Source organism: Rhinoraja longicauda, chromosome 33, assembly GCF_053455715.1.
Source record: "Rhinoraja longicauda isolate Sanriku21f chromosome 33, sRhiLon1.1, whole genome shotgun sequence".
Taxonomy (NCBI): domain Eukaryota; kingdom Metazoa; phylum Chordata; class Chondrichthyes; order Rajiformes; family Arhynchobatidae; genus Rhinoraja; species Rhinoraja longicauda.
In genome coordinates this window covers 20656707-20683992 of record NC_135985.1, presented here as the reverse complement: position 1 = coordinate 20683992, position 27286 = coordinate 20656707, and the positions used below count along the sequence as shown (strand labels likewise).

Sequence of the window (27286 nt, the reverse complement as noted above, 5' to 3'; positions counted from 1 at the left end):
TTTTAGCAATTCTGGTTTTGTTTTTAAATTTCAGCTTTCCAGTATCTGCTCTATTTTGCTTTTAGATGAGGAGGCTATGCCAGCATTTTCTGAACCTGTCAATTACTCTCCAGTGCTCTGCTATCTACGTTGTTCTCTTGCATTCACAGACATCTGTGCAGCAGCTGGAAGCTTCCATTATAGAAGCAAGGATATGAGCCACCAGAACAAACACAAAGATAGCCGCTCCAAACGCCCAAATCGCTGTCATAAACTTACAGAAACAATCTCATGATCAAGATGTACAGGTATGTAGGTTAATTGGCTGGGTAAATGTAAAAATTGTCCCTAGTGGGTGTAGGATAGTGTTAATGTACGGGGATCACTGGGCGGCACGGACTTGGAGGGCCGAAAAGGCCTGTTTCCGGCTGTAGATATATGATATGATATGATATGAAGATGACTCCTATCCATCATAATCTGGCTTTATAGATCGTGTCTGACAATCGGTGAACACTCCTCCCCTCTCCTGCTTTGCCATCTCTCGATCATTAGACATGTCCCTGACTGTTGATGACCTTCATTTGTTCGATCACTGATAACCTTCAAGACTAAATGTCTGACCATGTCAGTGCCTTCGGCTAGAATAATTGAGTCTGAGTAGATTCCTTCGAGAGGGTGGCATTGGATTGATTGGGTGGCGCGGTGGCGCAGCGGTAGGGTTGCTGCCTTACAGTGCCAAAGACCCGGGTTCCATCCCGACTGCGGGCGCTGCCTGTACGGAGTTTGTACGTTCTCCCCATGACCTATGTGGGTTTTCTCCAGTTGCTTCAGTTTCCTCTAACACTCCAAAGACGTACAGGTTTGTAGGTTAATTGGCTTCTGTCAAGAATCTAAATTGTCACAAGTGTGTAGGATAGTGCTAATGAACTGGGATCGCTGGTCAATGAGGAATCAGTGGGCCGAAGGGCCTGTTTCCACCCTGTATCTCTAAACTAAACTAAACTAAAAGTTTTGGTATTGTTGCTTCATCTGGCGAGACTGTCAGTAAATCTTGTATGGAGGGAGTTTTTCTGTGCGTTGTTATTTCTGGGGAGTTAAGCATCAGATAATTCCATTTGAAGAACACAAGAGGCTCCAGAACTCAAAACTGTGTCTTCGGTCAGTTCTTACAGCGAACTAATCAATTAGAAAATTGTCTCGGGGTATTATCCGAAGGACCTAGAACAGACCCTTCACCCCATAATGTCCATGCCTGTGCCACGTTAAACTAATCTCTTTATGTGCCTATGATCCATATCCCTCCAATCCCTGCATATCCATGTGCCTGTCCAACAGCTTCTTAAATGCCACTATTATGTCTGCCTCCACCACCACAGTTGACAGTTCTTCCTGGCACGCGCATCTCTTTTAAACTTTGCTCCTCTCACCTTAAAGCTCTGCCCTCTGGTCTTTGACATTTCTACCCTGCAACAAAGGATTCTGCTTCTCATCATTTTATATACTTTTATCAGGTTTCCGCGCTCCAGAGAAAACAATCCACGTTTGTCCAACCTCTCCCTATAATTCAGTCGGCATTCGGGCAAACCTCTTTACACCCTCTCCAAACCCTCCATATCCTTCCTGGAATGGGTGACCAGAATTGCACACAATACTCCAAATGCTGTCCAACCAAACGTTTGTAATACTACAGCCTAACTTCCTGACTCACAATACTCTGTGCCTTGGTCAATGAAGGCAAGCCTTCTTTACCACTTTATCCACTCGTGTTGACACTTTCAAGGAGCTCTGGACTTGGACCCCAACACTTCTGTAGATCAATGTTGTTGAGAATCCTGCCAATAATTCAATGCTGTTAAGGTTCTTGCCTTTCACATTATGTGTATAAAGAGGAAAAAACCGTTCCATTCTAACTGACCTGCCCTCAACTACCAACAACAGTGATGAATATGGTTGTCCACCAGCGATTTGTTCACAAGTCTGCAGGAGATCTCCATGGCCGACAAGAGAAAGTCCATCCTTGATGTTTGATGGCATTAGTATCACTGAGATCCAACACCAATAAGCTGGTTATCACTATTAGGCAGAAGGTCTAACAGAACAACCAGTAAATCGCTGGGGTGTTACAACGAGTTAAGACGAGGTGACGAATGACTCCTTGAAACAATCCTCCCATTTACATGGCGTAAGGCAAGCGGATGTGGAATGTACGTCACTTGTCCGGATGAGTGCGGCTCCAATAATGGGCAAGAAATGTTACTGTTTCTGGGACGATTCACCACCACGAATGTTGAGTCACACCATTTGTCAGTGCAACTACAAAATGCCCTGCTGCAAGTCACCAAGACAGACACCAAGTGCCGGAGCAACTCAGCGGGTCAGGCAGTTTCTCCGGAGAAAAAAGATGGGCGACGTTTCAGGTCGGGACCCTTCTTCCGACTGTTTACGGAAACAGTCCACCAGTGTACAGAGAGCTTCGTGCCGATGAAGGACCTTGTGCTGATTTATGACGAGCAGGCTCTGCTCTAATAACACGCAGGCTCTTCTCAACGTTGCTGTTGAATATATTCAAGCACCTTTCAGATAGTTTGTTCCACACCAAACTAATGAGTAAAAATAGCCCTCCTTTTTTGCCTTCTCTTTGGTGTTTATCTTGAATCCACACCCTCTGGTTACCCTAACAAACCATTAATACCACTTATAACACTTCCACTATATCTTCCTCTAATCTGCTCTCCATTGGGAAGGATAACTCTGACTTCTGTCTTTTTATGTAACTGGTATGCCACCAATACATCCCAATGGCATCTTCTCCAAGGCCTTGCATCCATCTTGTGGCATCCATGAAGGATTCCAGTGGAAGGGCATTGGAAGCCACGGTTCCTGCAAAAGGTCTCAGGCATGGAAAATGTTTCAACTCAATTTATTCCCCAGCTTTCTTTCTGAATTTATTTCTTGAAAGTTGGCTTGTTATTAAATGTGAAGGAAATGGTGCAATCTCCTTGGACCTCCAAACATTCAATTAAATCCTGAAACATTAATATTAATGTGCCTCTTGGAAGTTACAGAGTTGGTATTTCTCAAAGTTACATTACTTTGCAGTACAAAAAGTAACCATTGGACCCAACTGGTCCATATGAGTAGATACAAGGAACTGGATACTGGTTCACAAAAAAAAGTGCTGGAGTAACTCAGCTGAGTTACTTTGTGTCGTTCATTGATCCACGTGGGTGGTTTTACGTCACTCTCAATTCCCTTCAAAGTCATATTTTATCAAACCTTAATCGCAAATCTTTCCATTTATTCATTGTGTATCACAGAATATTTCTCTGAGCATTCAGCTGGTGGCAAGGTTGCGTAGCAGTACATTTACTGCTTCAGAGCGCCAGAGGCCCAGGTTCAATCCAGACTACAGGTGCAGACCAGGCGGAGTTTGTACGTTCTCCCCGTGACCGCATGGATTTTCTCCTGGTGCTCCGGTTTCTTCCTACATGCCAAAAGCGTAAATGATTGTAGGTTAATTTGGCTTCGGTACAAATTGTAAATTGTCCCTAGTGTGTAGGATGGTGGGAGTGTACAGTTGATCGCTGGTCGGCGCGGACTCGATGGGCCGTTATCTCTAAAACTAAAAACATTGCCGTTATGACTGACTGCCCTGTCTGAACAGTGATAAATACCTATTAATTTTCACATGACCAGCTGGTCCCAAAGCAACAGGCTTCCTCTGAAAAGATACATTAATATACTAGGCAGAAGGCAATTAATATATTCCAAACAAATGGCACAATAATTTCTCTCTGCAATGATCAAAAAATCTGTTGAGGGCCCAGTTAACATTACATAAATATTCCTCATTTGCATCTGGCGTCAAAAGAATAATGCGACCAAAAAGATATTAATTACTAAAGAATGTCAACAATGTTTTCAAGACAACCGTAGTCATTATTTTTCATTCAAGTGATCACAGTTATAAAAGACTTTCTTTAATTAGCACGGTACAACAGAATCCAAGATATTTGTATTCATCCAATGTACCGTACTGATGGAGAAAACATGCTTACATTAATCACATCATAATGCTTTCCACGATTTGAAAAGACCATCTCAATTTACCAGCATCCCTCAACTGCACATATATTATCGTTTTGAGCATAAGAAGGCAGTGGAGGCCAATTCACTGGATGTATTCAAGGGCGAGTTAGATGTAGCTCTTGGGGCTAACGGAGTCAAGAGAGATGGGGTGAAAGCAGGAGCAGGGTACTGATTCTGGAAGATCAGCCATGATCATATTGAATGGCAGTGCTGGCTCGATGGGCCGAATGGCCAATTACTGCACCTATTTTGTCTATTTTTCTATGTCTATGTTTCTAAGATTTAGACAGTCATGAGGCAGCTTTGTAGGACTTCAGTTAGGCGGCATATGGAGTATTGTGTGCAGTTCTGGTCACCCCATTACAGTAGGATGTGAAGGCTTTGGAAAGGGTGCTGAGGAGGTTTACCAGAACGATGCCTAGATTGGAGGGTAGTAATTACAGGGAGAGGTTGGACAAGCTTGGATTATTTTCTCTGGAGTGCGGGGAGACCCGATAGAGGTATATAAAATGACGAGAGGCATATCTAGGGTAATCTGTTTCCCAGAATGGAAATTTCGAAGAGTAGCGGTAAGAGCGGAAATGATTAATGGAGATGTGGGGGGCAAATTCTTTTACACAGAGGGTGGTAAGTGCCTAGAACGCGCTGCCAGAGGCGGTGGTGGAGGCATTTACGATAATGGCATTGAAGAGACTTCTGGATAAGCACATGGATATGTGGGGAATGAAGGGATATGGATTATGTGCAGGCAGATAAGGATTGGTCTCGGCATCATATTCAGCATGGACATTGTGGGCCAAAGGGCCCGTTCCTATGCTGTACTGTTCTATGTTCCATGTTCTATCATTCCCTGGCAATCTCAGTCTTGGCTCAGTGGTCATCTCTGGGTCAAATCCCATTCCGGTGAATTCACACCAAAACAGATGTGGGGATCAGAGGAAAGACTGCAGACTTTTAAAATGCAATGTCAAACTGAGGCCTGTCTCGGTGAATACAAAGAATCCAATGGTAAAAAAATGCTGGAAATCGGAAATATAAACTGTAGCGGTAGATTTGCTGAAGCAAGAGACCTGGGTTCGATACTGACTATAGGTGCTGTCTGTATGGAGTTTGTACGTTTCCCCTGCGACCGTGTGGGTTTTCACTGAGTGCTCCAGTTTGCTCCCACATTCCAAAGACGTGCAGGCTTGCAGATTAATAGGCCTTTGTAAATTGCCCCTCGTGCGTGGGTTGCGTAAGTGGGATAACATCGAACTAGTGTAGAAGTGATTAATGGTCAGCAAGGACTCGATGGGCCGCAGGGTCAGTTTTCATGCTTTACCTCTTAAACTAAAACTAAACCATAAAACTTACTCAATCAGCAGAAAGAATGGTGAATTATGTTTCTCTTTGTACAGTTGAGTATTTGAATCAGTCTGAAGAAGAGTCCTGATGCAAAACATTGCCTCTCCATTACCTCCATAGATGCTGCCTGACCCACAGAGTTCCTCCAGCACATTATGCTTTGCTCAGGATTCCACCAAATGCAGTTCCTTGTGTGTCTCAGTATTTCCAGTTTCTTCGCTTGTTATTAAGCATCACCGATCACAACGATTGGGCGGCATGGTGGCATAGCAGTAGAGCTAGTGCCAGAGACCCGGGTTCGATCCTGACCATGAGTGCATGTCTGTACGGAGTTTGTACCTTCTCCCCGTGACTTACGTGGGGTTTCCCCAAGATCTTCGGTTTCCTCCCACACTCCAAAGACCTACAGGTTTGTAAGTTAAATGGCTAGGTATAAATGTGAAATTGTCCCTAGTGTGTGTAGGGTAGCATGACATGGTCGGCACGGACTCGGTGGGTCGAAGGCCCTGCTTCTGCGCTGTATCTCGAACCTAAAGTAAACTTACTTTGAAGAACATGGTGAAGTCCCCAACATACATAGAAACATAGAAACATAGAAAATAGGTGCAGGAGTAGGCCATTCGGCCCTTCGAGCCTGCACCGCCATTCAATATGATCATGGCTGATCATCCAACTCAGTATCCCGTACCTGCCTTCTCTCCATACCCCCTGATCCCTTTAGCCACAAGGGCCACATCTAACTCCCTCTTAAATATAATCAATGAACTGGCCTCAACTACCTTCTGTGGCAGAGAATTCCACAGATTCACCACTCTGTGTGAAAAAAAACTTTCTCATCTCGGTCCTAAAAGACTCCCCCCTTATCCTTAAACTGTGACCCCTTGTTCTGGACTTCCCCAACATCGGGAACAATCTTCCTGCATCTAGCCTGTCCAACCCCTTAAGAATTTTGTACTAAAGCAGATGATCTGAATGTCGCTCTTTGAACGAGTTTCCTTTCTGGAGATTGGCTTTCATGTTTCCAACATCGTGAGACAGTGCCTGAGTAATATCCCAATGTCGCTACAGTGTTTGGGACGCTCAGAGATTGTTGAGTTGAGTTTGAGTTGAGTTTAGTTTATTATCACGTGCACCGAAGTACAGTGAAAAGCTTGTGCTGCGTGCTAACGAATTAGCGGAAAGACAATACATGATTACAATCGAGCCGTCCACAGTGTACAGATATATTCTCAATCATTCAGCAGCATTCGGGAATGGAAAATTGTTGGTTGCATGAGAATTTGTTCAAAACATATATTTCTGCACATCACACGCTGGTATTCTGCACATAAATCCTTAAATAAATTGCCGAACTATGTGTCATTGCGTTACTGTGTTAAATAACAATGTTTAACACGACAAATCTATATTTTAAGGCAAACAGTATCAATGTAAAATACAGCAAAAATAAATTAAATGAATATACTCACCATCACAGGAAAGGTCAAACCTTCTGAAAATATTATTAATAATCAGCATACAACTGCTCTGCCCTTATGTATAAATATATATCAGAGAATAATGGATTTTTACAGTGTTATTTTGTATAATCTATATACTAAAACTCTCGTTTGTTTGTTACTTTGTGGTCGAACTTCAGCCAAACCAGTACACGATAGCGTGACAATTTTAGGCCCACCTTATTCACGGTCGGCGCTTTAACGGTAATGCAAATATTTGTATTGAAATTGGTGTTATATTTTTTAAGTTATTCACATTTTATGTCATTCGACTCCAGGTACTTCTACCACAAGAACAACGAGTCATCATCAGAGTCGATGCTGGTCGGCAGGTGAGAAATGAGGATATCACGAGAACAACGTTGACTGAATTCATGCAATTGTGTTCTCGATATCAATTTGCAAGGACACTGTACTACACTGATGTACCCCGATTTTACACATGGAACAATAAGAAATGGCAAAGAAGGAAGGTTGGGAAGATAGTGGAAGATCTTCCAGGTATTTTTGAAGCCAACGTTCTGGGACGAGTGTATACCATTTCTCCAAGATGTGGTGACCTCTACTACTTGAGACTGCTTCTCCATCACGTAAAAGGGCTAGTATCCTTCGATTCATCGAGGACACATGACGGACATATTCTTCTTCCTTCCTTCAAAGACGTCTGCACAGAAAGAGGTTTGTTGCAAACTGGCGACCATTGGCAACAGACGATGGAAGATGCTGAGCGGACAAGACTCCCCGTTTGTTTTGCTGACAATTGCTGAAATCAACACCTCGACAATTATGGGATTGCTTCAAGAATTCAATGTCTGAAGATTACCTTCAAAGAGAATGGAGCACAATCGATGGAGGGGGGGGGGAATAAGGGGGGATGGAGTGGGTGACTGGGGGGGTGGGAGGGGAAGGGGGAGAGGGTGGGGAAGAAGGGGGGTTGAGGGGATGGAGTGAGGGAGGGGAGGGGAGGGTGCTAGACCAATGCAGAAAAAAACACAATTTTAAAGAAAAATTGCGATTTTCATTGAGATTTTTTTTTTTTAAAGCCATTTATTTTAAAGAAAAAAGGGCCATTTTCCCACGTCACAATGGCAACCCAACGAGTCGTGAGCCCAACGGGTCCACTTGGTCTAGTACAAAATAAAATCAACTGTTTGATCTTTCGTTCCAAAAAGCAAAAACAATCTTTTTCAGGCTAGGCAACGACTTTTAGACAGTGCATACATTCACTTAAATGTACTGTAAATGCAAAAAGGCAGTGCAATTTAAGCAAAGCCAGTCTTATAAATCATGAGCAAGATTGTCAAGATTTGCAGTGTCCATTTCATGGCACTTTACAATGCGTATACTACTATTAGAGCGCAGGAAGAACTCTTTAAGTTTTGCACATTGCTACTCAATGATAAAATGTGTTGGGGAACTAATGTCGAATATTTTTCAAGAACGTTACAATTTTCCCCATTTTCCAGACGTTTGCATTTCTCCATTTTCTGTTTTAACGCTAGAACAACTTCCATTTGATACCCTGGCAATGGGAAAAATATTCTGACCGGTTGTTTCATGGCCTCTTTGGTGAAGGGCATGAACGCAAATGTCTGAAGTATTCAGACTTAGCAGCCGAGGCAGAACGACGCGGCTGGCGTGCCCAGGTGCTCCCTGTCGAGGTTGGTTGTAGAGGGTTTGTAGCCATGTCAACAACCAGACTACTGAAGGGAATGGGGGTTCGCGGACAGGCCTTCCAGCAAGCCGTCAGGTCGCTGTCAGAGGCTGCCGAGCGAAGCAGCAACTGGCTGTGGCTGAAGAGGAAGGACTCCAACTGGGCTTGTATACACTGGAATTTAGAAGGATGAGAGGGGAAACGTATAAGATTATTAAGGGGTTGGACACGTTAGAGGCAGGAAATATGTTCCCAATGTTGGGGGAGTTCAGAACCAGAATAAGGGGTAGGCCATTTAGAACGGAGATGAGGAAAAACTTTTTCAGTCAGAGAGTTGTAAATCTGTGGAATTCATTGCCTCAGAAGGCAGTGGAGGCCAATTATCTGAATGCATTCAAGAGAGAGCTGGATAGAGCTGTTAAGGTTAGTGGAGTCAGGGGGTATGGGGAGAAGGCAGGAACAGGGTACTGATTGAGAATGATCAGCCATGATCACATTGAATGGTGGTGCTGGCTCGAAGGGCCGAATGGCCTACTCCTGCACCTATTGTCTATTGTCTAGTGGGCTGCAAAATGACCAGCAGGAGGGGTAAAAATGGATGGGAGCGCACCTGGGACGCCAGGTGTCGCTGTTGAGCCCTCTGGAGGTGTCGTGGGCCTATCAACGAAACACCAAGGAAGAAGGGTGCCCACCTGATGACCCCAATGAAGTCTTCACCCCTACCCCCACTCAAGATATTAAGAAGGTGCCGATTACAGTAGGGATTGTAATATCAAGTCCTCTAAGCTCAACTGTCAATTCCAACTGCAAGGAATGGTGGACTCTGCCCAATCCATCACGGGTACAGCCCTTAACATCTTCAAAAGCATTGACATGAGGTGCCTACTTCAAGAAGGCAGCATCTATCACCAAGGATCTCCACCATCCAGGCAATGCCTTCTTCTCATTGGTACCATCAGGCAGGAGAAATAAAAGTCTGAAGTCCCACACCAGATTCAGGAACAGTTACTTTCCTACAGGTTTTTGAATCAAGTTCTTGAATCAATCTGCACAGCTCGAATCCAACCTCAGCTACAGAACATTATGAACCACATTTAGCACTACCATTTTGTTTACAGATTTAGATTTGTGCTTTATTGTTTTTATTTGCACAGTCTTTTTTTCTGTTTCACTGTCTTGTAGAATTTATGTGTAATTTAAGTATAATTTATTCTTTTGTGACATGTCTCAGTCTATATATCTGTGATACTGCTGCAAGCAAGTTTTTTTTATTGTATCTATACTTCATCCTACTTGACAATAAACTTGGGTTGGCTTGATTTGAGTATTGTTATCTGGCATAGTGGGTAGATGGAAGAAACACAGTTTACAAAACACGACAGGAACCGGCCTTCACGTAAACAAACAGGAGAGACCTACAGATAGACAAAGTGCTGGAGTAACTCAGCGGGTCAGGCAGGTTCTGGAGAAAAGGAATAGGTGATGTTTCGGTTTGGAACCCTTCTTCAGTCTGTAAGTCTGGTGTAACCTGTTCCTTTTCTCCAGAGATGCTGCCTGACCCTCTGAGTTCCCCTGAGTTGTGTCTATCTTTGATATAAACAAGCATCTGCAGTTCCTTTCTGCATATGAGAGACCTATACCTGCCCATTGCCGATTGCAACAATAGGTGCAGGAGTAGGCCTTTCAGCCCTTCGAGTCAGCACCACCATTCAATGTGATCATGGCTGATCATTCTCAATCTGTACCCCGTTCCTGCCTTCTCTGTAGATTAGTGTAATGGTGTCACTCATGTTATGTGTCATGCTTTTGTAGTTACGCCCCTTAAGCTTTTGAGTGACCACTGCTTGAGAGATTTGGGTTAGTGTAAGTGGAACGTACAGGCGTGAGGTCGTGCTTGCTATGTAGTTAATAAAGTCTTTGGATCATTATCCAGGTGTAAGGCTTCTGTTATTATGCGGTCAGCACAACATGGTGTCAGAAGTGGGATACAAACCCATGCCTCCTGGTGTCAGAAGTGGGATACGAACCTACATTCTCCCCTTACCCTGAACTGAAGTCTCCAGCTTTATCAACCTGATCCCTGGATAACTAGTCTACTGGTTCTACTAGTCGAGTAACAGCACCTCATATTTCGCTTGGGCAGCTTTCCTCTCTCTCCGTCCCTCCCCCACCCTAGTTCTCCGACTAGTTTCACTGTCCTCCTGATTAATTTTACTCTCTGTGCGCCTAGTTGTCACTTTCCCCTCAGCCAACAATGAACCATTCTACATTTCCTTGATCAACGTCAGCTTTGATCCGTTGTATTCACACCGTACATTCTCTTTGTATTCATCCATATCTCCAGTTTCCCTCTCCCCTGACTTTTAGTCGGAAGAAGGGTCTCGGCCCGAAACATCACCAATTCCTTCTCTCCAGAGATGCTGCCTGTCCCGCTGAGTTACTCCAGCATTTTGTGTCTATCGTCTAGTGATTTCAAATTTATGCCAGATGGCAGTTTCTTTCTTCGAGTGATGGAACTTTATGTTGATATAATGTTCCTTGATGTTCCTCTGCAATTGTGGACTGCATCAGGGAGGGGAGGGAAGCTGAATACAGAGGTGTAGTCAACTACTTTGTTGGGTGGTGTGGGCTGAATCACCTGCAGCTCAACACCGACAAGACTAAGGAGTTGGTGGTGGACTTTAGGAGGAGAGGAACACCCCTTTCCCCATCAAGGGTGTGGATGCGCGGCCGCGGGACACCATTCTGCTTTAGTTAAACATTTTGTTCAAGATGGCCGCGCCGTTGTGTTTGGCTGCCTGCCACTGTATGTTTCTTTTTTTTCCTAATTAGATGTGCAGCACTTTGGTCAACGTGGGTTGTTTTTAAATGTGCTATACAAATAAAATTGACTTGACTTGACTTGAACAGTAAACTGGACTGGTCCAGGAACGCTGAGGCATGTGTACTTTCTGAGTAGGCTCCCCTCAGGGATAGAGCCATGTGTACTTTCTGAGTAGGCTCCCCTCTTTCAACGTCTGCAGTTAGATGCTGCAGATGTTCTAGCAAGCGGTGGTGGTCAATGCCATCTTCTTCGCTGTCGCGTGCTGGGGCAGCAGGGCGAAGGCCGCGGACGCCAATGGAATCAACAAGCTCATCAGGAAGGGTGGCTCCGACCTGGGAGTGGAGTTGGATTCATTGGAGGTGGTCTTGGAGGGGAGAATGGTCCTCAAACTGCGGAGCATCTTGGACAATACAGCTCACCCCCTCCATGGCACATTGGTCAACCTGAGGAGCACGTCCAACAACAGACTGGGTCCCACCAAGATGCAGGACAGAATGCCACAGGAGATCCTTTTTCCCTGTGGCTATCAAACTGTACAACTCCTACCCCTTCTGTCATGATTTTATCAATGGTTGGAGCAAGCTTAATGGGCCCAATAAGCTTGCACCGACCATTGATAAAATCATGGGTGATCTCACAGTAACCTTAGCTCCACGTTGTCACCTACCCACAGTAAGTTGTGGCCCCTTTCACCGTTTCTCCATTTAGAACTGAGATGAGGAAAACCTTTTTCAGTCAGAGAGTTGTGAATCTGCGGAATTCTCTGCCTCAGAAGGCAGTGGAGGCCAATTCTCTGAATGCATTCAAGAGAGAGCTGGATAGAAGGCAGGAACAGGGTACTGATTGAGAATGATCAGCCATGATCACATTGAATGGCGGTGCTGGCTCGAAGGGCCGAACGGCCTCCTCCTGCACCTATTTTCTATTGTCTATTGCTTTTGAGGAAGAAATTTCCAAAGAAAATTCCAAAGAAAACATGCCCACCACAACCTCAAATAGGACTGAGATGAAAATAAATGTCTTTAGACTGATTCACAGCTCCAGCGACCCAGGTTCAATCCTGACTCCGGGTGCTCTCTGTGGGGAGTTTGCAAGTTCCCCTTGCGGCCACATGGGTTTCCACTGGATACTCCGATATCCTCCCCCGGGAGCAAGACGTGTGGGTTAGTGGGTGAAGGAAAGGACTGCAGATGCTGGTTTAATTCGAAGATAGACACAAAATGCTGGAGTAACTCAGCGGGACGGGCAGCATCCCTGGAGAGAAGGGATGGGTGACGTTTTGGGTCGACACCCTTCTTCAGAACGTCACCCATTCCTTCTCTCCAGAGATGTTGCCTGTCCTGCTGAGTTACTCCAGAATTTTGTACCTATCTTGTGTTAGTAGTAAGTGAGTTGTTTGCTGTAAATGACCTTGGTTGTGAGGGTGAGTGGTAATATCTGGAGAGTTTATAGTAACGTGGGGAGATTCAAGAGGGTTTAGTGTAGGATGATTGTACAAGTTGGTGCTTAATGGTCAGCCTGAACTCAATGGGCTGAAGGGCCTGTTTCCATGCGGTATAGTACCATGACTCAATGACTGTAGGAAAACTGCTTCTTCGACAGTGTAGCACTCCTACACAGATACACTGGAGGTCAGGATCGAACCTGGGCCCTATGGTGCCGTGAGGCAGCAACTCTACCCGCTGCTCCACCGCGCTGCCCTTGCTGTTTTACCCCTGCCATTCCTCTCAAGTTATGGTGATGTCTTGTACTCTAGGCCTTGGCCTCTTGGCTCAGATGGCTCAGGTGTTTACTTCAAATAAAATTCCAAGTAATGCATTTTAATCTCCTGAGGAGAGATTTGCCAAGATTCCACCACACTCACTAAGCTCTCCAGTTTAGATTTTCTTCGCAGGTTTTTAAGGGTCCTATTTGAACTGAAAATCAATAGTTCAATGGTTGTTTATTGGATCATCGTGCTGCGCAGTGAAACTCTTCCTGCACAGCTCCCACATGCACAAGTCGCCGTATTGTGGCACAATTTACAAAAGAAAAAGTCCACAGGCCGGTCCACTTACTGGATGTACTAGAGTGCCCCCCAACTCAGGTATGGCGATGACTTGTACTCTAGCCCTTGGCCACTTGGCTCAGATGTTTACTTCAAACAAAATGGACAGGCAAAACCTTCCGAACGAGAGGCGAAGTATTATCCACAGAGAAACGGCTGACTTCTCTCAATAGACAATAGACAATAGACAATAGGTGCAGGAGGAGGCCATTCAGCCCTTCGAGCCAGCACCGCCATTCCAATGCGATCATGGCTGATCACTCTCAATCAGTACCCCGTTCCTGCCTTCTCCCCATACCCCCTCACTCCGCTATCCTTAAGAGCTCTATCCAGCTCTTTCTTGAAAGCATCCAACGAACTGGCCTCCACTGCCTTCTGAGGCAGAGAATTCCACACCTTCACCACTCTCTGACTGAAAAAGTTCTTCCTCATCTCCGTTCTAAATGGCCTACCCCTTATTCTTAAACTGTGGCCCCTTGTTCTGGACTCCCCCAACATTGGGAACATGTTTCTTGCCTCTAATGTGTCCAATCCCCTAATTATCTTATACGTTTCAATAAGATCCCCCCTGTGGTCTGGTTGAGCTGCTGATGAGATTCATGTCTCACTGTAACACAGAATACCACTGTACTCCAGCAACCTCAGGACACTGCCAAATAGTCAGGACACAAACAAGATAGTACACCTGAGGCGACAAAAAGTTCAAGGGTGTAAATATATCCATCATCCATTAATTAGGCTGAATAATGGGCCCGTTTCTGCCACCTAACCACTCCACGCTCAGTATATTGCATCTGCTTTTATAATTTGCAGGCTGCCCAGGGGGCATATTCCAAAGGTTGTGGATGTAACTCACTCCATTGTGTTGCTGAAGAGTAAAGGGCATATGTAAAAAATTAATAAGCATCCAAGGAAGACGTGAACTTTGATAAACTCGCCCCGCTTGGATATGAGGATCGGTTCCACGCTGTGCAGTACGAGATCTTAAATTGAAACAGCTGGATTAATATCTAGTTAGGAACAGGCCTGAGACTTGTAAAGAATTACAGATAGCATTGATTTGGAGGCAGGATGTGGTAGCTGTTACATCTGAGCAAAAGCCACAAAGAATGACACATGATGATAATGAGCAGTCACGGGTGAGTGATCCGATTGCTGGACGAGTGTTGTGGAATCGTGGAAAATCTCTCCTCAGGAGATTAAAACGGATTACTTGGAATTTTATTTGAAGGAAACATCTGAGCCAAGAGGCCAAGGGCTAGAGTACAAGACATCATCATAACTTGAAAGAGGAATGGCAGGGATAAAATAGCAAGCGCGGTGGCACGGTGGCGCAGCGGGTCGAGCTGCTGCCTCATGGCACTGTAGGCCCAGGCTCCATCCTGACCTCCGGTGAAGAATTTGCACCTTGTGATCACCTGGGTTTCCTCGAGTGCTCCGGTTTCCTCCCACTTCCCAAAAACCTGCGGGTTTGTAGGTTAAAAGCAAATATACAAGATAGACCACTTGACCCTAAAAACCGTAGTGTGTCACGGTGCCATTTTAGTAGGCAGAAACTTGCAGAAACATTTTAAAAGAAAACTAACAAAAATCTGTGAATTGATAGATGAGGTATATTCTGCATTTTAATGGTATCATCAAACATAGTGTTCCCCCAAAATACTGATTACACTGCGAGAGGCAGAGCGAATGGCGGGTTTTGCCTACTAAACATAGAAACATAGAAACATAGAAAATAGGTGCAGGAGTAGGCCATTCGGCCCTTCGAGCCTGCACTGCCATTCAATATGATCATGGCTGATCATCCAGCTCAGTAACCTGTACCTGCCTTCTCTCCATACCCCCTGATCCCTTTAGCCACAAGGGCCACATCTAACTCCCTCTTAAATATAGCCAATGAACTGGCCTCAACTACCTTCTGTGGCAGAGAATTCCACAGACTCACCACTCTGTGTGAAGAAATGTTTTCTCATCTCGGTCCTAAAAGACTTCCCCCTTATCCTTAAGCTGTGACACCTGGTTCTGGACTTCCCCAACATCGGGAACAATCTTCCCGCATCTAGTCTCTCCAACCACTTAAGAATTTTATATGTTTCTATAAGATCCCCCCCTCAGTCTTCTAAATTCCAGCGAGTATAAGCCTAGTCTATCCAATCTTTCTTCATATGAAAGTCCTGCCATTCCAGGGATCAATCTGGTGAACCTTCTCTGTACTCCCTCTAAGGCTAGAATGTCTTTCCTCAGATTAGGAGACCAAAACTGTACACAATACTCCAGTTGCGGTCTCACCAAGGCCCTGTACAACTGCAGCAGAACCTCCCTGCTCCTATACTCAAATCCTCGCTACGAATGCCAACATACCATTCGCTCCTTTGCTCCTTTGGTCCTTTGCGTACTACACTTCAGTGTAGGCGATATCAACGGAGTGGGCCATCTTGTTCCTCTAGCATCCTTGGTTAAAAGGCATCTGCAATTGGCCCCGATTGGGCAGGGAGTGTATGCGAAAGTGGAAGAGGTCAGTACTAATGTGAACAGCTGATCAATAGTCGGCGTGGACTCGGTGGCCCAGTGTACCTGTTTCCATGCTGCATCTTCGAATAAATCAATTCAATCAAAGGAATGATTTTTTTTTCTTTCCCCCTCTTTAAACTGAATCCCAACGGAATTTCAACTGCCCATTCCCAATATCCACCAGTCCTGTGATCACTGACTGAAATTGACTCCCAATCCAGAGTCTCAATTAAAAAAATCCTATCATTGTTTTGTATCCTCCCATTACCTCACCAATCCCTATTTTTCCAATCTCTTCAGTTATCCAACATTCGGAGTTCCCTACGTTCCACTAAATGCGTGGATGTTCAGAAGACCAGTCCACAACTGGCCGTGGGTACATCCTGACGTTCAATCTTTCTGCTACTGCCGAGTCAGACCTCAACTGTTAGCAACTTAAACTCTAGAATTCCCACCTGTATCCTCTCGGCATCTTTCTCCCCCATTGAGATGCTCCATATATAGAAACATAGAAAATAGGTGCAGGAGTAGGCCATTCGGCCCTTCGAGCCAGCTCCGCCATTCAATATGATCATGGTTCACCTTCCTAAATCAGTACCCCGTTCCTGTTTTCTCCCCATATCCCTTCATTCCATTAGTGTGGTGCTTCCATGACTCTAGCTTTAGGTGACCTGCGTTCTTGTGTGGTTTGCTGTCTAAATAATGTCATAGGAGCAGAATTAGGCCATTCGGCCCATCGATTCTACTCCGACATTCCATCGTGGCTGATCTATCTTTCCCTCTCAACCCCATTCTCCTGCCTTCTCCCCATAACCCCTGATATCCTGACTAATCAAGAATTTGTCAATCTCCGCTTTAAAGATATCCAATGGCTTGACCAGCACAGCCGTCTGTGGCAATGAACTCCAAAGATTCAACACCCCCCGACTAGAGAAATTCCTTCCCATCTCCTTTCTAAAGGTACATCCTTTTATTCTGAGTAAAATATTTTTGCTGACACATCCATTGCGCCTTTCGCATGTTAATAGAGTTGTTGTTGACGACCAATCTCAAGGATGAGTTGTGGATGAGGATAAGGGCAGAGTGAGCAGAATATCTAACAACACTGCGTACACTTGCAATCGTGTAGTCTGCACTGTAAGAAAATACAGATCAAAATCACACGCTGTGCACATATTTTCCATTCCATTGACTTAAATCAAACTGAAAATTGGAAACGTTTATTTTGGCAATTTATATTTGTTTATCCAATTGCACAAAGTCAAACATGCCCTTTATGTGAAGCACTTAGAGGTGTCGGCAGGACGTGTGAAAGTAAGGAATTAAGGTGTCCTCGTGTGTGATTTGCAAAAAAACTAGTATACATTATCAATGACAGACACAAAATGCTGGAGTAACAATAGACGATAGACAATAGGTGCAGGAGGAGGCCATTCGGCCCTTCGAGCCAGCACCGACCGCCATTCAATGTGATCATGGCTGATCATTCTCAATCAGTACCCCGTTCCTGCCTTCTCCCCATACCCCCTGACTCCGCTATCCTGAAGAGCTCTATCTAGCTCTCTCTTGAATGCATTCAGAGAATTGGCCTCCACTGCCTTCTGAGGCAGAGAATTCCACAGATTCACAACTGAAAAAGTTTTTCCTCATCTCAGTTCTAAATGGCCTACCCCTTATTCTTAAACTGTGGCCCCTTGTTCTGGACTCCCCCAACATTGGGAACATGTTTCCTGCCTCTAACGTGTCCAACCCCTTAATAATCTTATACGTTTCGATAAGATCTCCTCTCATCCTTCTAAATTCCAGTGTATACAAGCCTAGTCGCTCCAGTGTTACAACATATGACAGTCATATAACGTAGAAAACTTAAGAAAAGGAACAGGTGATGTTTCTGTTCCTTCTCTCCAGAGATGCTGCCTGGCCTGTTGAGTTATTCCAGCATTTTGTGTCCATCTTCGATGTAAACCAGCATCTGCACTTTCTTCTTACCCATGTATATCATTAGTGAGTAATTAGTTAAGGTGATTAATTGTTTATTTAGGGTACTCCATACAAAAATAGCTGATGCTTCAGTTATACGGGGCACTCATGAGACCACACCTGGAGTACAATGTACGATATTGATCCCATTATTTCTGGAAGGGTGTGCATACTGGAAGCAGTTTGGAGAAGACTTACTGGACTCATAACTGGAAGGAAGGTTGGGATGTGAGGGAAGTTTGGAGAGGTTACGTTTTGTATCTGTTGAAATTCAGAAGAGTGAGGGGAAACTTGACTAAAGACAAATGCAGGGTGAACGTAGAAAGAATGGTTTGGCTCGCAGGGGGATCTTCAACTGGGGTTAATTGTTTTAAAGAGTCAGGGGTCCCCCAATTAAGTCAAAAATATTTTTTCTCTGAGAATTGTGGACTCTCTTCCCCAATGGGCAAGAGTCTTTGAGTATTCCGCAGGTAGACGGAGAGAAAGATGAACAGTGTCTTCCTTGGTTTGAACATTCCCATCCGCATTGACCAAGAATTCACCATGGAGACTCAGCAATGCACCAGAACAAGTCAAATCCAGACAGCATCCCATTATTCAGTGAGAGTCAGATCGATTCCTACAAGGGTCTGTTTTTAACAATGCACAGGTTTTTCAGTAAATTTTCAGCGAGCTAATTTTCCACAGCAGGCAATCGTGTTTCTTACTAAAATGACATCTTTATGTAGTGCGACAAGCCGCCTACTCTTTAATTTACCAGATTTAAGTACAATTGTGAACGAGGCTGAATATAATTGGAAAGTCTTTTTCATTAGCTTGAGACTTGAATTGAATTGAAGTTTCCCACAGGTAGGGAACAGCTGGTGTGATACATTGCTTCAAGGTCAGCCCACTCATTCTAACTTTATTCTGTTGCACATCTTGGTCCATACTGAAAATAAAGATGGGGAGCAGAGAGATAGAGTCAGAATGATACAGTGCAGAAACAGGCCCTTCGGCCCAACTTGTCCACACCGGCCAAAGCATCCTAGCTACACTAGTCCCACCTGCCTGCACATAGCCCATACTCCTCCAAACTGTCCTATTCATGCACCTGTCCAACTGTTCCTTAAACGTTCAGATAGTCCCAGCCTCAGCCACCTTCTCTGGCAGGTTGTTCCATACTCTCACCATCCTTTGTGTGAAAACGTTACCCCTCAGAATCCTATTAAATCTTTTTCCCTTCACCTTGAACCTATGTCCTCTGGTCCTCGATTCCCCTACTCTGGGCAAGAGATTCTGTGCATCTACCCGATGTATTTCTCTCATGATTTTATACACCTCAATAAGATCACCCCTCATCCTCCTGCGCTCCAAGGAATAGAGACCCAGCCTACTCAACCTCTCCCTATAGCTCAGACCCTCAAGTCCTGGCAACATCCTCGTAAATCTTCTCAGAACCCTTTCAAGCTTGACAATATATTTCCTGTAGCATGGTGCCCAGAACTGAGCACAATATTCAAAATGCGGACTTTAGATAGGGAGGAGGGAGGAGAGGATGAGTAATTGAGGAGGAGACATAAGGAAATGAAAGTGGAAAGATGAGAGTAGGAGATTGATCGGTTCTCGAATAGTAAGGGTGTCAAAAGTTAAGGGACGAATGCAAGTGAATGGGGTTCAAGAGGGAAAAAATAGAATCAGCCGCATCTAATGGCGGAGGGGACTCGATGGGCCAAATGGTCTTATCCTGCTCCTGTAACTTGTGGTCTTAGTAAGTGAGAAGCACGAGGAGAGGAGGGAAGAACAGAGTGTTCGTGGAGGAGAAGAAAAGAGGGAAAGCAAGGAAAGAGAGAGGGAAGGATGTGAAGAAAGATTGGAGAAAACACAAGGCAAAAATTGTGCTACCCCACAAATAAACAAATAAATAAATAGATAGATAGATAGATAGATAGATAGATAGATAGATAGATAGATAGATAGATAGATAGATAGATAGATAGATAGATAGATAGATAGATAGATAGATAGATAGATAGATAGATAGATAGATAGATAGATAGATAGATAGATAGATAGATAGATAGATAGATAGATAGATAGATAGATAGATAGATAGATAGATAGATAGATAGATAGATAGATAGATAGATAGATAGATAGATAGATAGATAGATAGATAGATAGAGATAGATAGATAGATAGATAGATAGATAGATAGATAGATAGATAGATAGAGATAGATAGACAGATAAATAAATAAATAAATAAATAGATAAATAGATAAATAGATAAATAGATAAATAGATAAATAGATAAATAGATAAATAAATAAATAAATAAATAAATAAATAGATAGATAAATAGATAAATACATAGATGAATAAATACATAAATAAATAAATACATAGATGAATAAATACATAAATAAATAAATAGATAAATAAACAAATAAATAAATAAATAGATAAATAAATAGATAAATAAAATTGCAGAGTGACAAGACAGCTTGGTAATTAAGCCATGGGTGGTTTTTGCCGGTTGACACTTAATAATGCTGCTTATTTATATGTGTTGCCAACTGTAATTAAGATAAATTGTTCGCAACCCCTCATTTTCATTGAATTAATTGTGAAGCAATATCAAAACACGGGTGTGTTGTAACTGATGGTAAATTGCTTGTATCAATATCCTGGGAAATTAATATTAGACCTCGTGTTGGTCATAAATGTGTATATTACAGGAATCAACAGCAAAGGTTGGACAACACTCTGTTCTACGTGATGAACTGCATACCCAACAACTGGCTTATTAAATGAAGAAAATATCACCATGTTGCAAACAATCACGATGATTTTAAACTGCACTCAATCACAGGCTGATTAATAATATTGGAGTGCAAATAGTTCAGTCTTTGACAAGCTTTTATTTGTAAAACATAGAACATAAAGCAGTAACATTGGCCCACAATGTATGTGCAGAGCATGGTGCCAAAATAAACCAACCTGATCTGCACGCACAAGATCTATCTCCTTACATTCTATGCATATTCATGCCTCTTAAACACCACTATCATATTTGCCTCCACCACCACCACCAAACGTTCCAGACACCCCACCCACACCACATGTGTGAAACCTGCCCCTGGATACCTCCTTTAAGCTTTCCCACCTCTGGCCTTAAAGTTATGCCCTCTAGTCTTTGACATTTCCCCCCTGGGAAAAAAAATGTTCTGACTGTCTACCCTATCTATGCCTCTCATAAATTTTATATACGTCTATCAGATCTCCCCTCAACTTCCAGCTTGCCATAGAAAATAATTTAAGTCTGTCCAACCTCTGCTTACCGTTAATACCCTCTAAATCTGAGCACTGACTTCCAAAACAGCCGAGGCTGACAAGTATTCAACAGAGCCTTACCTGATCCTGGTCTGCACCAGCTCTCATTCTGTTTCTCTGCTTTGCACAATCACGCACAGTAAGTACACTTGAGTCCAACCAATAGTTAATTCTGCATATTTTTTCCTAAATTAAGGATGGACATGTTGTTTAGTTTAGTTTAGAGAAACCAGCCCTTCGGCCCACCAAGTCCACACCCACCAGCGATCCCCACACATTAACACTATTCGACACACTCTGGGGACAATTTACATTCATACCTAGCCGATTAACCTACAAACCTGTACACTCTTTAGAGGAAACCAAAGACCTCGGAGAAAATTCATGCGGTCACGGGGAGAACATACAAACTCCATACCGACAGCACCTGTAGTCCGGATCGAACCCGGGTCTCTGGCGCTATAAGTACTGTAAAGCAGCAACTCTACAGCTGTGCCACCGTGCCACCCCTCCAAAGGCCAGCATAACTAACAACCCCTGCATGACCCATGTTCTCCTGAGGGGCAGCTTGACCCTCTGAGAGGGTCCTGCACCAATGCAGGAGAGGTTTGGGCCCAACGGGTCCACTTGGTCTAGTAATACACTAAACCTAAATCTTTGCTAACACCCAGCGAACCACACTACAGACCAGACTTTAGAGATGCAGTGCAGAAACAGAACAAGGGGCCACAGTTTAAGAATAAGGGGTAGGCCATTTAGAACGGAGATGAGGAAAAACTTTTTCAGTCAGAGAGTTGTGAATCTGTGGAATTCTCTGCCTCAGAAGGCAGTGGAGGCCAATTTTCAATGCATTCGAGAGAGAGCTAGATAGAGCTCTTAAGGATAGCGGAGTCAGGGGGTATGGGGAGAAGGCAGGAACAGGGAACTGATTGAGAATGATCAGCCATGATCACATTGAATGGCGGTGCTGGCTCAAAGGGCCGAATGGCCTCCTCCTGCACCTATTGTCTATTGTCTAACAGACCCTCCGGTCCACCGAGTCCGCGCCAACCAGCGATCACCCCGTACACTAACACTATCCTGCACACTAGGAACAATTTTACAACTTACCTACAAACCTGTATGTCTTCGGAGTGTGGGAGGAAACCAGAGCACCTGGTTAAAACCCACATGGTCACATGGAGAATGTACAAACTCCATACAAAGAGCACCCATAGTCAGTATCGGACTCGGGTCCCTGGCGCTCTAGCGTCTCTGTTGCCCTTGTGCCACCGAGTCCATGCAGACCATCGAGCACCCATTCACACTAGTTCTATGTTACTCCACTTTCGCATCCACTCCTTACACACTAGAGGCAATTTACAGAGGCCAATTGACCAACAACCCCGCAAGTCTTTCGGACGTGGGAGGAAACCAGAGCACCTGTAAGAAACCCAAGAGGTAAAAAGGAGAAGGTGCAAACTCCACACAGACAGCACCCAAGGTCAGAATCGAACCCAGGACTCTGGCGCTGCGAGGCAGCAACTGTACCGCTGCGCCAATGTGCTGCCCTACGCTGATGTTGGTCAAACTGTTTCAGCATCGTCACCTCACTGCCAGAGTGCTCCAGTGCAGCAACCCTAACCCTAACCCTAACCCTAAGCCTCAACAAACAATAACCCAGAATATCGACAATTTCTTTGCCTCCACAGATGCTGCATGACCCACTGAGTTTCTCCTGAGTTCCTCAGGCTTCCAGCATCTGCACTCTCGTGGGCCTCTAAACAGTGACCACTCCCATCTCCAGTGCTCAGATGCAGAATCTCAGATGCAGAATCCACTCTTGTGAACAGGATACATTGAAATGGAAGGAAGGGTTTTAAAAAATTTACGAAAATGAGACAGAGACAGAGACATGATCCCTGACAGAACTGATTGCTCGGAACCTTGTCGGCACAGTTGGTCTGCTCCTCTCACTGACAATATTTTTTTTCTTCCCTTTTTGACAGCTTCTCAGTGATCAAATCCCATAAAGCCATTCATCATCCCAGAAATGTTCCTTTATTTGTTTGACTTTCATTTTGGTTTCGACAACTCAACTGCAGATCATGTTGAAGGATGAGGCAGCTAAAGCCTTGGCTGGCGTGCCACTGATCTGCTTTTCCCTGTCAGAATCGCTGAATAAATACTTACTGATTTGTCGACTTTGCTTCCGTGGACCTGAAGCTCTGAGATTTCCCCTGCAAAATCTCTCCTCTTGACTAACTCCTCCCTTAAATCCAGCCTCCTTGACACGCCCACCATAATGTCTTGCTGTTATTTATTGATTTATTGCCTTGGGCAACTATTTAAAGACAACCTGTTGTTGATGCAACAAGAAGCTCCCAATTTCCCAAACTGTTGCCGATTTAATTTCCCGTCTGATTGAGCTATCTTACCTTGCGCTCCAGAGAATGAGAGCTCGTTCAATGCCAGTGATGAGAATTTCAGCTCTGATTTGTTCTGGTCTTTTCTCGCCTCCAGTTTATCCCCCCCCCCCCCCCCCCCCACCTCCCCACCTCCCCACCCTGCTCACCTCCCACCTCTACTTTCAGTCTGAAGAAGGGTTCCGACCCAAAATGTCACCCATTCTTTTTCTCCAGGGATGCTGCCTGAGCCGTTGAGTTACGCCAGCATTTTGTGTCTATAAATCAGCATCCGCAGTTCCTTTCTGCACCATTGTGTCTCCTGGCACACTGCTCTTCATTGCTGGTGTAAGATACATTTCCATCTGCTTGATTTATATTGTATTAAAAAAAAAAACGAATTGGGGCGATATTTGCTCAAAGCCGCGCCCCTTTCTCCATTAAGCAAGAGTATAATGTGTGACCATCCTTCTCTGTGCAAGATAACTGCATGTTCCAATGAGGGGGTCAGAGCAGGCATTAAACTGGCAGCCGTGATGATTCAAGCGACCCAGTCAGTGGCACAGCTGGTAGAGCCGCTGCCTCGCAGCGCCAGAGTCCTGGGTTCGATTCCGACCTCGGGTGCTGTCTGTGTGGAGTTTGCACCGTCTCCTTTTCACCTCGTGGGTTTCCTAAAAGTGCTCTGGTTTCCTCCCACATCCCCAAAGACTTGCGGGGTTGTTGGTCAATTGGCCTCTGTAAATTGCCTCTGGTGTGTAAGGAGGGGATGCGAAAGTGGGATAACAGGGAACTAGTGTGAGTGGCGGTCGATGGTCTGCATGCACTCGATGGGCATAAGGGCCTGTTTCTAAACTGTATCCTTAAAGACTAAAGTCGAGTGGATTTATGCTCATTGTTTATAACTAGTTAATTTCAGAATGGCAGAATTTAAATCCGTAGCTGTTATTGATGGGATTGAGTCTGAAGAAGCTTCCCAACCTGAAACATTATCTATCCGTGTTCTCCAAGGATGCTGCCTGACCACTGAGTTACTCCAGCACTTTGTGGGGGGTTTTTTTAAACCAGCATCTGTAGTTCCTTGTATCTCAAATCTATCTCAAAGACCACAGCACAAAAAGATTCATTCTGAGTAAATGCAGCAAATTTCCATACCTATGGCACGTTAGCAAATCAAGCAACATTTTATGAAAATCCAATTGTTTCACCGTCACTGGTATTTGATCCACATTCCATTAATTAAATGTTCACTTTCCCAATTGTTGCCAAGGTGGGATTTGAACTCACTTTTCAATCTATGCTCTGGATCTCCAGATTACCGGTGTGGAAATACAATCCAATCTGACTGCCCACCATCAGGAAATTTCCCTGTCCTGTCCTTCCCCACAGAATTTACAGCCAAACAAGATGGCGGTGAGGCTCCATTCAATAGTAGGGCCAGAATGACTTCTCCATCACGGCATGGTGGCATAGCGGTAGAATTGCTGCCTTACATTACCAGAGACCCAAGTTTGATCCTGACTACAGGTGCTGTCTATACGGAGTGTTTATGTTCTCCCCATGGTTGGTCTTGTCCGAGATCTCCGGTTTCCTCCCACTCTCCAAAGATTTACAGGTTTGGAGGTTAATTGGCTTGGTATAAATGTAAAAAATGTCCCTAGTGTGTGTAGGGTAGTGTTAATGTAATGTGCGGGGATCGCTGGTCGGTACGGATTCGGTTTCAGCCCTGTTTCTCCAAACTAAGGTAAACTAAGTAGACTTATGAACCTGTGAACAAGGCAACCTGGACTCAGCTCTCAAGAGAATTTTGTTTATAAAAAAAATTGCTTATTAATTTTGAAAGACCGGAATAAACATGGGAAAGGTACAAAGTCTTATGCCATTCTGGCCAAATTCAACCGGCAGTTTGTGACCTGCCCGTAATGAAGCAGGTTATTGGTTTCTGAGGTTGATGTTCACTGTTATCAATATTTTAGATCAATTCTCTTCACCGACAGAAAGCTCCACGTCGAACATAAAGTAAAAAGTCACCGTTTACCTGGGTGTGTGTTCTGCTCGCTTCTCCTCGGTAGCCAGCGATGTGGAATAGTGAAGCTGACAGCGAAGCTTAATGAGGCAGGCAAGGATTTCCCACTGGTGGTGAGAGGGGACCATCTGCTGCTTGCTCAGTACCCGCCCACAGTGCTGTGATTCATCCTCACACCCAGTGCCAGCTAATCCATCCTCAGCCCTGCTGCACTGTTCTGCAGAGAGCACGCACATCCATTTGATTGCCCTTTTTTTTTCAAGGAAAGAGCTGCATTATCCGCTGAAACCCTCTCATGTGGCCTGCAGACCTCTGCTCTGAAGATCAAATTCAACCGGCCCTGCGTGCAAAGAAGCATTTTGTCGTTTGCGAGGTTACTGAGATTTTATTTTGAGTTCGCTGCTGTTCTCCCACTGATCATCCCGATAGTTAGCAGTGAGCCTGGTGTTTTTTAAACACGGGCGTGTCGAAATGAAAGGGGAAAGATTTGCACTGCAATTTATCCCGAGCATTGCATGCACCAAGGTGGTTTGCATGCACCAAGGTGATGTGCGTGCTCTCTGCAGAACAGCGCACTCACTGCTCAAAGTCAGGTCAGTAAAACACAGCTGCAAGGCTCCTCAAACAGGGAGACAGATTAATCAGTTGTTGCCAGGGTAAATCTACACCGGGACACAGGGGAGCTGCAATGTGATTGTTTGTGTCTCAGTGGAAGATTGTACATGGCAGACCATTTCCAACCTTCACCCTTAACAAGCTTACGAGCACTCAAAGCAAGGATATTTTCCGAGTGTAGAAACCAGTCCTTCGGCCCATCGAGTCGACGCAGACCTGTGATTGCCCGTTCACACCAGTACTCTCATCCCACGTTTTCAACCACTCCCTACACATTTGAGGCAATTTTCAGAGGGCCAATTCACCTACAAACAGCCATGCCTTTCGGATGTGGAAGGAAACCGGAGCACCTGGAGAAAACCCACGCGGTCACAGGGAGAACATGTAAAACTCCACACAGACAGCACCAGTGGTCAGGATCGAACCTGTGTCACTGGCGATGTGAGGACAGCACTCCTACAAGCTGCACGTTGTGCCAATTTAATGTGTGTTTGGGCAGATTGTGGCTGAATGCGCCTTGAATCCTATTCACAGATTTGCCCCAGTGTTTGCTGACTTCCATTGGATCATGATCCATCTGTCAGTCTGAAGAAGGGTCTAGACCCGAAACATCACCCATTCCTTCTCTCCTGAGATGCTGCCTGACCTGCTGAGTTACTCCAGCATTTTGTGAATAAATACCTTTGATTTGTACCAGCATCTGCAGTTATTTTCTTATACTATATGACATAATCCAATGAACATTATAAAGTTTGAAGATAGACACAAAATGCTGGAGTAACAGCGGGTCAAGCAGCATCTCTGGAGAAAAGGAATGGGTGACTTTTCAGGTCAGAACCCTTCTTCAGAAGCTATTCCTTCTCTCCAGAGATGCTGCCTGCCCCGCTGAGTTTCACCAACATTTTGTGTCTAACTTCGACATAAGCCAGCATCCGCAATTCCTCCCGACACCTTTTGTTCCTGAGAGCTGTTCGTTATCAGAGCAGTTTACCAGGCTGGTGTTGGTCTGATCATGAAACA

General features: G+C 44.5%; 1 protein-coding gene across 3 annotated transcripts in view; it reads right to left on the bottom strand.

The window, feature by feature from the left end:
- The window catches only part of LOC144609039 (synaptic vesicle glycoprotein 2B-like), a 192877-nt gene extending 167080 nt beyond the window's left edge, over positions 1-25797 (bottom strand). The window contains exons 1-2 of one of the 3 annotated variants that reach the window (XM_078427370.1): positions 25664-25771; positions 21326-21430 (exon numbers count right to left, since the gene is read on the bottom strand). The gene's annotated coding sequence lies outside the window, so the exon portion shown is untranslated. Of the gene's footprint in view, positions 1-21325; positions 21431-25663 lie in introns of all 3 variants that reach the window. The other 2 variants (XM_078427371.1, XM_078427369.1) reach the window with 2 other exon arrangements.
- Between the last annotated feature and the right edge of the window lie 1489 nt (positions 25798-27286).